We start from the raw sequence: 12,156 nt of genomic DNA on the forward strand, positions 1-12,156 counted from the left end.
AGGTGGGGCTTGAGGATTTTGGCACCAGAAAAGATCAGCATGAAAATCTCCTGCCCTTTGCTCCTCCTCCTGCTGTGCATGTGCTTCTGTGGGCAACGATGAACAATGTGCTCCCAGAATTTGTCTCATAGCCTCCATAGTGTTAACTTGAGAACACCATCAAATCATCTAACAGATGGAAGGATAGGAAAGCAGCACACCTATATCTTCAGTGCATTAGAGGACTTAGCCACACAACTTGCATTGATTTTAATGGAGTGCTATGGCTAAATTCCAAGTACCTGTAAGTCTTTTCCAATAATTATTTGATTGTTGGATGAAGTTCTTTAGCCTGCGCTATGCAGGAGGCCAAACTATATAATCATAATGGTCTCTTCTAGCCCTAAAATCTATGAAAATTCAGATGGTATAGTTTAAAGATGAGGAGATCTCATTTCCCAGCATGTATTACATTACTTCTTTATTTTATTTTTAGTCCTCTATAAACATACAAAACCCAGAGGAATACACAGTATACAGAAGCGCAGAAAATGTGCACTCACTTGCCTCAGATGCAAACAGCTACATATCGTCCAAGTGACACATAGTTTTGACCAAGGAGATAGCAGTATCAGTGTTTCCATAATTCTTTATGAAGAATTACAGGATTTTAAATGTTTCTTTCCAGCATTACCTCATGCATGGGCCTCTCGCTAATTAAAACTATATACATATAGAAAAAGCAAACATCAGCGCTGAAATACTATGTACCAATGTACAGTATCCTTGGCAAAAAGAAATGGCCTGCTGTTCTCAACCAAAAGTCAATTTCCATAAGTTTAATTGTGAATTGTAACCAGACAAGATCTCTTTTCTAAAAAAGTTTCCAGCAACTGGCAAACTGTGTCCAATACACAGGAAATCATATTTATAGTTATACTCTCCACAATGTACCAATTCTCCTCTCACTAGGCAAACCAGTGGCAACTTCTAAATGAATGGTCTTGTCCCTAGAATTCTATCATCACAACATACAATAGCTAATTCTAGAGTCAATACTTGGGGGGCAGGGAGGGGAAATATAGCAGAGAGGTCCCTTCCATTGCTAAACAATCCATAAAATAATAACCTATCAGACTTCTCTACTCAAAAGAGCAAGAGTTTGAAATCCTACTTTTGCAACCCTTTGTCTTATCATTAAAACCATGATTCAGTGAGGTATTTAAGTATATGCTTAACTTTAAGCTAAACTTTAAGTAATCCCATGTGCTTAAATATAGCATTTAATTAGGGCCTAAACAAGTTACAGCCTCATCTGTACCTGCTAATTATAAACTCCTTTAATATGCCTACATTTTTAACATAGAAAATGGGGATGAAAACCAACAAAAGCATTTATATGAAACTTCAAATGTCTTATAACAAGCATTTAAGAACACGTATAATTACTTGGTAATCATCTTGTCTATATGGTTTTTGCTATGATTCAGAGAACCATGCACCCTTACTAAGGCAAGCCCCACTTTGAAAAGCAGAAAGGTAACATTTCAAAGCTTTTAATAAAGATTGGTTAATACTTTACCAAACGTGAAATTCCACCAAGGGCAAAAGCACTGCAAGAAGTATTCTTACCTACAATTAAGAAAAGTAAGAATCATCACTAAGTATTATCACACTTTAAAAACACCAGTAATTCCAAAATAATTAATTGTGGATATCATGACAACCATGGAACAACCCAAAGAAAACAAGATGCTAACATCAGAACAGGAAATTGCCATTTCTTAGACCCAGTAATTAACATTAACAGGGAGACTGCTAATATATACAAACAAGCAATAAAGGAAATTTTGTATTAGTACAGTGAAACCCAAGGGACCAGTTAAAAAAAAGGGTTACTTAATAGAGGTGGGTTTTCAACTAAAATTCAAATAAAACTACTGAGAACCACATGTGGAGACTTCAAGGTGGTCACTTAAGAGAGAAGCTTGCTTGCTGGAGATGAAGGTCCTTCATTCAGATTTCATGGTGTTTAAAAAATGAGCAATATTATATATTTATTTGAATTCTGACGTGTGTGCATGGGCTCTTATATGCAATCATTAGGCATATGTCTCACAGTGTCTTTGCTTGTCCTTGCCATGCTGAATTTTGAAGTTTGATTCCAAATAATTGTCAACTTTTGTAAACAACTGTGATCAAAGTAATTTGTTTTGTAGCTAATTAAATTTTCACTGCACCACTCCCTTCTTTTCCGTTTACAGTGGCATAGTGTGAAAATGGGCTAGGGACCAAAAACCACATATAAACAAGTAGTTTTCATTTTTTGTTGAAAAAAATCAATTTTTTAAAAATTAAAATTTTTTCACAAAAGTGTTAGTTTTCCAAAAATGTTTCTTAAAAAAGTTTCAAAATGAAAAATGTCAACCCGCTCTAGTTATTACAAGTTAAGAAAAATCAGTTTTTTTCTTTAAAAATAATTTTTTTAATTGTGTTTATTAATCTTTGCTTCTTTTTACTTTTGAAAACTCTTTGCTGTTCCTAAATACGTATAGTGGGCATTAGTTATCCTGCAACAAGTGGTCTCTAGTGAAAGGAAAATATGCTTTATGAACAGGGTTATATGAAACCTGTGCCTAAATCCACAGTAAAATCTGAACAGGATTGTTCCTGTCCTTGATTTGAAATTAAAGTCTCCATAAGCAAGGACGTTTTGGAGGCTTTGTTTATTTGTTCCTCATTGATAGAAGTAGGCATGCGGCAAATCTCCAAAAAGGGCCATATTTTTTGGAGTTTAATGTACCCACACTACACACACCTACATCGTATATTATTGAAAGCTTATTTTTACATCCATTTTGAAGAGGTCTGATGTAGAGCTATCAAGTGGTGCCGTAAGCCTGTAGGAGAGGTGAAATAATGGTAACCAAAATGAGAAAGTTCCAGAAATACTGCAACATGACTGACTACAGTTTTTACTATTTAAGTTAATGTCAATACCTTAATGTGATATTTATTGGTCAAAGCTACCAAAAGACGATCTATTAAAATATTTTTATTGGTTTTGCATGGGCAAGTTTTTTTTCTCCCAGAAATGATGATGCTGTTTAGCATGTGGCAAAAATGGTGAATATCAACATTTTGCAATATATTAACATGAAAAGTTCTCAAATCACATATTCTTAATTCTTAGAGTATCTCACAAGTTTTCTAAATTTTCAACTAAAATTGATGACCAAATCAGTCTCACACCGAAGGCTGTGCACCAGTAGCAGTAGATTGCATGCCCTCAGTTTGTACTGCCTAGTGGGTAGATATAAATGTATGTGAATTCCTAATGTAATGCTACTCCATTTGTAAGTTTTGGTACATACAATGTAGCATCTAGTATGCCTTGTAAAAGGTTCCAGTTTGTAATTGCCTAGGCATACAGCACTATCCTTTGAAATATTCTAGAAACTAGCTTTTTAATTCAGTGATACTTATACACAGATCAGTATCAGTGTTAGAGATGACACTGAACCGTTTCATATTATGAATATGAAAAAGTTATGAGAGAAAGAAGTGGCCTAAAAAGTAGTTGTGAGGACAAAGTCCACAAACAAGCCCTTGTCTCTGCACTGAAGAGGGATGAAAAGCATGTTACAGCTCTTACCAACCATGTCGTCAACAATATGACAAACCCGTTTGACCTTGAATCACTTCCAGAGGTAATTATCAACATGTCTACTGGACTGCAAGTAACATCATATATACAAGGGTCTCTACTGAAAATAGCAGATGTTAGTGAAGAACAAAGAGAGAGATTTGTGAGAGGTGTATTTGATGCTGAGGGGACACTACAGCTTCTTCAGCCCAGTCACGAATTCTGGCATTCAAACATTTGCTGACATGGCTAAATGACCAAATTTAAGCCTACCAAGGGAGAGACAATTACAGCAGCTATCAGTCCAGAAATTGTTTTCTGCTGAGTCCTGTCCTTACCAAGATGCAAAGATGATGTTTCAATTGCAACTGTTCTTAATCATGCAATACAACCTGTATCTATGTCCCTCTTCCATGCTGATGGAACAATGAAACAAACAGACAAAGTTGAATTAAGGCATCAGCTGGAAGCTCAAACTGAAAGAATCCATGAGCTAAGAGCATACAACAAAGAAACCACAGTGTACATCAGACACCAGGGCTGGCATACAAATTATGGCTGGAGACAAATTCCACACATCTGATGAATTGGTCGCTGAGTACTTGAGGCAGGTCCTAAAAGGATATGACAAAGCTAATTCTGTAATCAAAGTCTTTGACAGATATGACAACAGTAACTCTGTGAAAATTGCAGAAAGACCACGCCAGACAGGATCTAAGATTGGATGAAAGAAATACCAGGTGATTGGTGGATGCCCCTTTGCCTCCATGGAAAAAGTTTCTAAACATGGCATCTAATAGGAAGACTCTTGTAAAACTCTTCTTTGAATATATGGTTCAAAACGCACCTTAGAGTGCAGAAGCATACCCAACACAAGCCCTCCTCCTTACTGGAGGCTTTTCCAGTGGTGAAGTAGCAAAGTCCAGCATCATTAGATGTGTTGAAAAAGCCCAAGCCTTGCTCAGAACTCAAGAAGAAGTGGACACAAGGATGGTTTTTGGATCTCCTGGTGTCAAAGGACCCATAGTAATTAGATCACTTGATACAGGTGTTTTGGTCTTTGCTGTTCACTCCTTTCCCAAAATGGAGCACATAGATAACATATGGATTAGAGCAGGTACCCTTACCAGCACAACTGACAAACTTCACTATGACATTGTGGGGATCATCCAGCCCAATAAGGGGTGCTATCCCCACCTGCCTTGTTACTTAAGGTGCCTTAATGCTATGCTGCTACAAACCCAAGCCTTGACACCATAGCTAACCTATAAGCATAGAAGTCTCACCCTGGCTTCCACCATCCTAGTTACTCTTTGCAGAGTGACCCCAACAGCCCTTCCAGTCCCGGGTCTCCCCAAATTCATTTACCCCCCGTTCTTAATTACCAGACACTCAGACTTTTCCCCTCTGGTTCATAATCCCCAAAAGAGTGAAACCTGATCCCAATTATCATTTCATTTTGATACACACACTCTGCACAACAGTGACCTGCTTGGGATAAAAATAAACAAAAGCTTTATTTGATAGAAAAATCAAAGATGAAATAGTCAGGGAAAAGCAAATACAGACAAGTTACACAAAAAAATAAACAAAGACAGAACCTCACGTTTTACACTTCTATATTAACTAGATTCCCTTTTCTAATACGTTATCTATTTCCACTCAACAGTTTCCCAGCGTACCTCCATCACAAAGTGGATCGAGCACCCACCTTGATGCTGGCCCTCAGTTTCTGGATGGCCTTCATTTCAAACTCCTTTTCTTTTAAAGGTTTGCAGTTATTTTTTTTCTCTCTCTCAGACTATGGTGATTCACAGTATGAGAAATTCCCTTCCCTCTCAGGGCAAGTCTACACTACAAATTAACACTGTCGCAGCTGCACTGCTATAGCACATCTGGTGAAGACGCTCTAAGCCAATGGGAGAGCGCTGTCCTGTCGGCTTAATAATTCCACCTCCGCAAGAGGCGATAGCTATGTCAGCACTATCAGCATAAGCTCTGTAGTGTAGCCATTGCTTAAGGCCATGTCTGCACAAGCAAACTTGCAGGGCACAGCTGTACCGATGCAGCTGCACCCCTGTAAGATCACTCATGCAGCTGCTCTATGTCGATGGGAGAAAGCTCTCCTGTCGACATAATAAAATCACCTCCACGAGCGGCAGTAGCTATGTCGGTGGGAGAAACTCTCCCACTGACATAGCATTGTGCACATGAGCGCTTATGCCAGCCAAACATATGTCACTTGGGGTGTTTTTTCACAACCCTGAGCAACATACGTTTTCCCAGCATAAGTGGTAGCGTAGACATGGCCCAAGACTGGGGTTTTCTTTTCAGTTTCATATTGTTCCAATGTTTTCCCATTAACTCTAATGATCTGCCATTGTCTTTTCCTGGCTGGCCAATGGATTGGTGCTTAAATTTAGGTTCATGTAAACAACTGGCTTGGGAGGAGTCCCTCCCTACTGTGAGGCATCCTTGAAATTGTAATATCAGTCATGAGCATACTATTCTATATACCCGAATTCATCCAGTTCTGGTGAGGTTTTTTGTTTTTTTAAATTTAGCTTCATTGTTTTACAAATCAAGTAGTATTTAAGTTTTGAAAGGGGTTTTCTTACGTTATGAAAGGGGTTTTCCTACTCTCTGAAGCAGTTTCTTGAAGCAGTAAACGTAAATAGACACAGACCTCTACTGACGCTTCACACATAGAGAAAGGGGCTATCTCAGGATAAAAGTCTTATAGAAGAAAAAACAACAGGTTCCAGGTTAGCAAATGTCATATATACCCACACAGGGATGTTGGCTCAATAAAATATGGGACTTGTTTGTTACGAAAAAATACAGAATCCTCAAACATAACAAAAATGTGCAATCTATCTTATCGCCACTAAACCAGACAGTCCAATGACCTTTAAAATGTCATTGTTGTAAGTAATCTAGTTTGCCATGTTGAATTTAATTGTAGATTATCATCTAACAATTTGTACTGGCTAATGCAATCAGTTTTGCTGTATTATTGTTATGGTATTACTTAGAGGCTACGGTTACCATTCGTCCGGATTCTCCCGGACATGTCCGGCTTTTTGAGTTAAAAATAGCGTCCGGGGGGAATTTGTAAATGTCCGGACTTCCCCCCCACGCAGAGCGCGCGCGGCTGACAGGGCAGCCGGCCGGATCCTGCCACTCGCACAGGGCTCTGGCAGCCAGAGCAGCCAGAGCCCCTCCTCTGCTTTCCCCTCCTCTCCCCTGCAGCTTGAAATCACTCCCCTCTTCCCCCTCCCTGCATTCGCAGATCGCCGGCTGGCCGTTCGCATTGGGCCTCCGGCAGTCTGGAGCTCCTCCCCCTGCTCCCCCTCCCCTGCTGAATAAGGTTTTGGGCAGTCAGGGTACAAGTAGGGGGTAGAGTCTTAGGGGGGCAGTTAGGGTGGGGGGGGCTCAGGAGGGGGCAGTTAGGGGACAAGGAACAGGGAGGCTTAGATAGGGGGTGGGATCCTAGGGGGCAGTTAGTGGCAGGGGTCCCAGGAGGGGGCAGTCAGGGGACAAGAAGCAGGGGGGCAGTCAGGGGGTGGGAAGTGGGAGGGAGTGGATGGGGGCGGGGCTAGAGTGGGGCTCCCTCCCCCAGTGTCCTCTTTTTTGATTGTGGAAATATGGTAACCCTATTAGAGGCCCACACTGAGATTAGTGTCTCATTATTTTAGGATATGGCATATACACATAAGTGAAAGTGCTTGCCCCCAAGAGCTTACAATCTAAATAGACAAAACTGAGAAAGGAAGTATTATTATGCTCATTTTACAGCTGAGAAACTGATGTACAGAAAGGGAAAGGGACTTCATATATAAAGCATGTGGCGTAGTTGGGAACTGAACCCAGATCTCCTTGCTTGAACGCCAAAAACATACTGCTAAAGTTATACTCACACACTACAGCTGCCCTGGAGTTAAGTCCTGTCTGTTTCCTGATTTTTGTATACGGAGTGTTATCCCTCACAACTACCAACATAATACAAGCAATAATTTTATTTCATTCATATAATATTTTTCTTTTTTCATCTTCAAAGCATTTGACAAACAATAACCAATTATCACAATTCCCCTGGGGAGATAGGCTAGTCAACATTCTTTGGAATTTTGAAATTTCAGTGAAAAATAAATTGAAAAAAAAGGGGGAGGAGGGAATTGTCATTAATTTCCCCCCGTATTTTTCAACGGTAGATAATATTATCAGCCCCATTTCACACATGGGAATTGAGACAGAAAGATATCAGGCAACATATCCAAGCCAACAAAAGGAGTCAGTGTCGGAGTTTAAAGAACTCAGGCATTCCTGGCTCTTCGTCCCATGCTCAGGTCACTAGCCGATATCTTTCTCAACAGCCATGCTGTTCGAACATGGTTAACGCTCTCTTTTACAAGAAGGGGAAGCCAAAACAGTCAGGGAACAGTCTTAAAAGAAGGCAGATAAGGAGGTATCATCTGGCCTCCCCCATACAAACGATACTCAAATAAAGTTACTGTAATTAATACAGCATTTTCTATTGGGACTTTGAGTCAAAACCCTAATAGTACAGTTCAGAAGGGAGCAATCTGACCCAAGACACAACTCTCCTCAGTAAAATACTGAGCTTTGAATGTTGGATCCTGACTCTAGGTTACAGCACTGCTTCTCTTTGTATCTTCCAACTACATTACATCTGCGCTTACATATGTGGCACTTCCATTGACTGGCATGCATATGACTGCCAGAACCATCTGCTTCCTGGTTTTGGTTGCTCTGTTTCTATCTGCTTGAGATTGTCCTTTCTTTTTTTACTTTTGAGTTTCCCCTGGTCATTTTGATGTATGACAGCTGTTGTGTACTTGTGTTGGTTTCATTTTTGTTTGTTGGGTTTTTTTGATCATATGATTAATTTACATACTGAGCGTGCAAACTCTAGGCTAACAATCGGAAGAGCAGGTGCCAGAGGTTTCACGGATTCTCTACAGAACATAAAGTAGCACCATCTAATGTAAAGCTACGTACGTCATCTGCATGCTTCCTTTGGTCTTATTATTACATCATTGTGATTTATACATTGCAAATGGCAATAGAAATACAATAATACTTGCACTTATTAATAAAAGATGGATTTTTTTCTACTTTTTTTTGAAGAGACATCACAGGTTTCCATTAGAGACAAAGAGAGGGATACTGTAACGTTGTTGGCCGCTGTTGCATTTTAAACACTTGCCAAAGAGAACACAAGAAAATCTGTAAAATGAAAAGCTCTGGGGAAAATGAAACACTAAAAGATGTTGCAAGCCTCACTGGAAAAAAACTGTCTAACTACATACATTAACAAACCTGGTGATGAAGGTAAAAATAGCAATGGTGAGCAGCACTGACTATAGACAAACTACATGTGAAGGCAAGACACTATGAAAACATTGAACAAAGCAAGTTATTTTTGTTCTGAGTGAGGCATGTCATGTGCAAACAGTAAATAAATCCCTTACAGAATTAGGTAACCAAATAATTGCAGACAATGCACTATAGTTCTGGCCACAAAAGTAACTTGGTTATTTTGGCTTGTTACACTTGTTATTAGGTTACCTGAGCCAGGACAGTCTTTAGTAAATCTGCTTCCTGCTTTTGGGCCCTTCCTTACTCAGAACTCCCATTGAACTCAGGAGTTTTGACTGGGTAAGGAACACTGAATGGGGTTATTTGCATATGGTTTGCTACTTAACTTAAGTAGCTAAGTGAAATTTCAGCTCAACATTAACTGGACTGCTGATGAAGTCCTTCCTCAAGATTTTAGGTGAAGGGTTTTTACATAGCAGAGTGAAAATATCTAAATTTTATTTTTGATTTTTACTTTATTAAAGAGAGTTTGTACTACACATTTGGTTTTGGTAAACAAAAATAAAACAAAAAACAAAATCTTAGAATTTTTTGAACAAGTTTAAAATATTTCAATGAAAAGCTACTTATACATTACTGAAACTTTTGCAACCCACATATTGTTAGCATAAGAACAAGAAAGTGAAACATACCGGACCTGTTTCATTGCTCAAGCTGTAAATTATTTAAAAAACTCACACACAATTTAAGTGGTGAAGAGTAAGTTAGATTTTCAAATTCTTTCAACATTAATCCATCCACAGTTTTATTTGTAACTCAATGAAACCAATGCAGATTTCAGAAGATTTTTTTTAATAGGAAAAAAGTGCAAACAATGTTAAGGTTGCAAGTGCAATTTTAACACTGTTCCTTTGTGTATATGCATTATGATAATCTTTAATTTCATGATCACATATTTCACAAATAATACAACAGAATTTGTTCCATGACTTCAGAATATCTTAAATTTAAAAACCATACTCTTATAGATTTACATTATTTTCATTAAAATGAATTGTCCAGTATAACTTTACCTTCAATGTGTAACTAGATAAATTCTTATAGATTCACAGATTCATAGATTCTAGGACTGGAAGGGACCTCGAGAGGTCATCGAGTCCAGTCCCCTGCCCGCATGGCAGGACCAAATACTGTCTAGACCATCCCTGACAGACATTTATCTAACCTACTCTTAAATATCTCCAGAGATGGAGATTCCACAACCTCCCTAGGCAATTTATTCCAGTGTTTAACCATCCTGACAGTTAGGAACTTTTTCCTAATGTCCAACCTAGACCTCCCTTGCTGCAGTTTAAGCCCGTTGCTTCTTGTTCTATCCTTAGAGGCTAAGGTGAACAAGTTTTCTCCCTCCTCCTTATGACACCTTTTTAGATACCTGAAAACTGCTATCATGTCCCTTCGCAGTCTTCTCTTTTCCAAACTAAACAAACCCAATTCTTTCAACCTTCCTTCATAGGTCATGTTCTCAAGACCTTTAATCATTCCTGTTGCTCTTCTCTGGCCCTTTCCAATTTCTCCACATCTTTCTTGAAATGCGGTGCCCAGAACTGGACACAATACTCCAGCTGAGGCCTAACCAGTGCAGAGTAGAGCGGAAGGATGACTTCTCGTGTCTTGCTCACAACACACCTGTTAATACATCCCAGAATCATGTTTGCTTTTTTTTGCAACAGCATCACACTGTTGCCTCATATTTAGCTTGTGGTCCACTATAACCCCTAGATCCCTTTCTGCCGTACTCCTTCCTAGACAGTCTCTTCCCATTCTGTATGTGTGAAACTGATTTTTTTTCCCTAAGTGGAGCACTTTGCATTTGTCTTTGTTAAACTTCATCCTGTTTAACTCAGACCATTTCTCCAATTTGTCCAGATCATTTTGAATTATGACCCTGTCCTCCAAAGCAGTTGCAATCCCTCCCAGTTTGGTATCATACGCAAACTTAATAAGCGTACTTTCTATGCCAATATCTAAGTTGTTAATGAAGATATTGAACAGAGTCGGTCCCAAAACAGACCCCTGCGGAACCCCACTCGTTATGCCTTTCCAGCAGGATTGGGAACCATTAATAACAACTCTCTGAGTACGGTTATCCAGCCAGTTATGCACTCACCTTATAGTAGCCCCATCTAAATTGTATTTGCCTAGTTTATCGATAAGAATATCATGCGAGACCGTATCAAATGCCTTACTAAAGTCTAGGTATACCACATCCACAGCTTCTCCCTTATCCACAAGACTCGTTATCCTATCGAAGAAAGCTATCAGATTGGTTTGACATGATTTGTTCTTTACAAATCCATGCTGGCTGTTCCTATCACCTTACCTTCTTGTCTCATTAAAATATGCATTTCAATAATGCAATCTGCAACTACACCACTACTTCGATATAACACGACCCAATATAACATGAATTCGGATATAACGTGGTAAAGCAGTGCTCCAGGGGGGCGGGGCTGCGCACTCCAGTGGATTAAAGCAAGTTCAATATAACGCAGTTTCACCTATAACGCGGTAAGATTTTTTGGCTCCCGAGGACTGCGTTATATCGAGGTAGAGGTGTATGTATTATACCATTTATTTTCAACCATCCGTACAGTTTTTGTCAGGTACAATTCAGGGAATTACCCAGTTTCCTACAAAGCATACTTTCCTTTACCCATACTTTTCAAGTAAACATCGTTTAGAGGGATGTCATTCATTTCGGTCCCAGCATTATCTATGCTCCAAACAAATTTTGTGTTCCCTCTCTTTTATTGTTAAAAATATCACAAATTAAGAATTATGAAACTGGGGTTATAGAAAGAGTTTTTCACTAAAAGAATGAATCCCAGGGCATTTTAAATGTCCACATATCCTTTTTCTGTGTTCACCAGTTTAGATCTTTTTCCACACATTGTGTCCCACATTAGGGCTTTGCAATGTTGAACAGTAGGAGCTGGCTGAAAAATGACAGCAAATTTTCCACTATTAGCCTCTATTGCTATACTTAATTTGTATTATGTTGTGTAAAAAATGCTTACTGTTTATATAGTTTATACACATAGTAGTAGACACAGTGCTACCATATGCTAAACTCGGGTGTATGAGTGTGCCAAAGACTTCATGATAGTCTGACAAAGGAAACGTAC

General features: G+C 39.0%; 2 protein-coding genes across 10 annotated transcripts in view; one reads left to right on the forward strand and one right to left on the reverse strand.

The window, feature by feature from the left end:
- Positions 1-12,156, reverse strand: part of CMSS1 (cms1 ribosomal small subunit homolog) — a 363,702-nt gene that overhangs the window by 170,694 nt on the left and 180,852 nt on the right. For 2 of the 4 annotated variants that reach the window (XM_065587674.1, XM_024100716.3), the window contains exon 2: positions 1,562-1,611. The exons of the other annotated variants lie outside the window; for them this stretch is intronic. The gene's annotated coding sequence lies outside the window, so the exon portion shown is untranslated. The remainder of the gene's footprint in view (positions 1-1,561; positions 1,612-12,156) is intronic. 4 annotated transcript variants of the gene reach the window in all.
- The window catches only part of FILIP1L (filamin A interacting protein 1 like), a 303,273-nt gene that overhangs the window by 115,861 nt on the left and 175,256 nt on the right, over positions 1-12,156 (forward strand). The window contains exon 1 of one of the 6 annotated variants that reach the window (XM_065587563.1): positions 5,378-5,395. The exons of the other annotated variants lie outside the window; for them this stretch is intronic. The gene's annotated coding sequence lies outside the window, so the exon portion shown is untranslated. Of the gene's footprint in view, positions 1-5,377; positions 5,396-12,156 lie in introns of those variants that run through there. 6 annotated transcript variants of the gene reach the window in all.

The sequence above is a fragment of the Chrysemys picta genome, chromosome 1, assembly GCF_011386835.1.
Source record: "Chrysemys picta bellii isolate R12L10 chromosome 1, ASM1138683v2, whole genome shotgun sequence".
In the NCBI taxonomy this organism is placed as follows: Eukaryota; Metazoa; Chordata; order Testudines; family Emydidae; genus Chrysemys; species Chrysemys picta.